The following is a 1,795-nucleotide window of genomic DNA, read 5'->3' as shown; positions in this document are numbered from 1 at the left end:
TATATATACAGTATATATCTTTTTTTTTCCAAAATATGACCCAGACCTTTTCAGTACATGGTAATAAATCAGATACAAATCAGATGTATTACAAAGTGACCTCAGTTTGAGTGTCTCATTTCATCTGACTTCTACATCAGTGATGGTGTCAGCAGATTGATTTAGGATGTTAACACCACTCTCATACAGTTCAAATCTTGGCACTCCACACATCTTCAGCTACAGAACAGAAGTGTCATTGCTTCATCTTTTTTCTTTTAATTTGACATGTTCTGGATCACTAAGAATACACAGCAACATAAAATATGAAAGCTAATGTTGGGTTGTATCAATACTCAAGTTTTGAGATTGATTCTTATGTTCTTCCCATTCTAAAACACAATGCTGTTCTGCAGTAGCTGAAAGAGAGAGGGTCAAATGAAAACACTGGACAAAACAAGCATTGTTGAAAAATAAATAAATCATCAGCTCTGATTGCACAACAACTTTAAAACCAATACACGCATGCTAACGTGTAACATCCATGTTTACTTCTGTACTTCTGTATTTTTCTATGCACGTGGGTCGCATCAATGCCATGGAGAGTTTATACAGKTTGCTGGTTGTTTTTAAATTAGAATGTGAACGACCACTCAAAAAAAAATCTGATTTGAGCAAAAACTCTGCATTTAGCATTAAGACCTACGGTGTGAACGAAGCCAAATCTTCATGAAGGAGACTAATTTTAGTAGATTATCAAGCAGCTGATAATGTCTGGTTAGACTTATATTAGAGGGTGCGGTTTAGATGAACCTTGGAGAAAAACTCAAACCACACACTTTTAGTGGTGCTCTGTTGTGAATTTATTTTATATTGCAACATGTTTTGTCAGTTATTTACCATTTTCTCCACCAGGACATGTCTGTGCTCTGGTGGAGAAAACAGTTACTACAGTTTCACTTACCACGATAAAATGAATGTAATCAAACTATTTTAAAGAGATGATTAGACCAAAGGCAAAGCAAAAGCAAACTACTTAAGTGTTTTGCAGAGAACCACTTTACAACCTTTATAGCTATTTGTTGATAGGGAAAGCAACGCAATAAATGTGGCGACTGTCTCCCTTGTGTTGTTTTTAGAAAAAACATGATGAATTGACTAATTTTAGCAGTTTTTTTGTTTTGTTTTTGTTGTTAAATCATTTTTTCAAACAATATACAAAGTTTCTKTATGTCATCATTGATTTTTCTCTCAGTAATAACGTAATATTTTTAATGTTTAATCCTTCATCTGGCTGGTCACACTGACCCAATATCATTTCATCTTATTGAGTCTCGGCGCCAGCTTATCTTTTCACGCGTCGGCTGTTTCGGCTCTTTTACAACTTYACTCCTCGGCACAGAGGCGCACCAGGTGTTGACTGACTTTGACTCCCCTCGCTGCCTCTGTTCATTAAGAAGTTCCACCAGGATGGCCAGACGTCTGGATGGAGGTGTCTTGTGGAAAAGCCTTAAAAGTCCTAACAGCCCTCAGAGTCCTACAACCCTAATTCCAATGAAGTTGGAACATTGTGTAAAACAAACATAAACAGAATACAATGATTTACAAATCTTTTTCAACCTACTGTATATTGAAGACACTACAAAGACGAGATATTTAATGTACAAACAGCTTTTTTGTTATTTTGTTTTTGCAGTCACTCATTTTGAATTAAATGCATGCAACATTAGACATGCATATTTACCACATTTTCACCTTCAGGTAAAAATGAAGACCCCAAACCCAGACCCAAACCAGTGGTTATTCCGTATGTTGC

The 1,795-nt window shown here is 36.0% G+C and overlaps 1 protein-coding gene across 1 annotated transcript in view; it reads left to right on the top strand.

The window, feature by feature from the left end:
• Positions 1-1,795, top strand: part of rem2 (RAS (RAD and GEM)-like GTP binding 2) — a 63,382-nt gene that overhangs the window by 41,691 nt on the left and 19,896 nt on the right. The window lies entirely within an intron of this gene.

Source organism: Austrofundulus limnaeus, unplaced genomic scaffold (genome assembly GCF_001266775.1).
Source record: "Austrofundulus limnaeus strain Quisiro unplaced genomic scaffold, Austrofundulus_limnaeus-1.0 Scaffold24, whole genome shotgun sequence".
Classification (NCBI taxonomy): domain Eukaryota; kingdom Metazoa; phylum Chordata; class Actinopteri; order Cyprinodontiformes; family Rivulidae; genus Austrofundulus; species Austrofundulus limnaeus.
The sequence above is the reverse complement of the archived record's forward strand: the minus strand, read 5'-3'. Positions and strand labels throughout refer to the sequence as shown.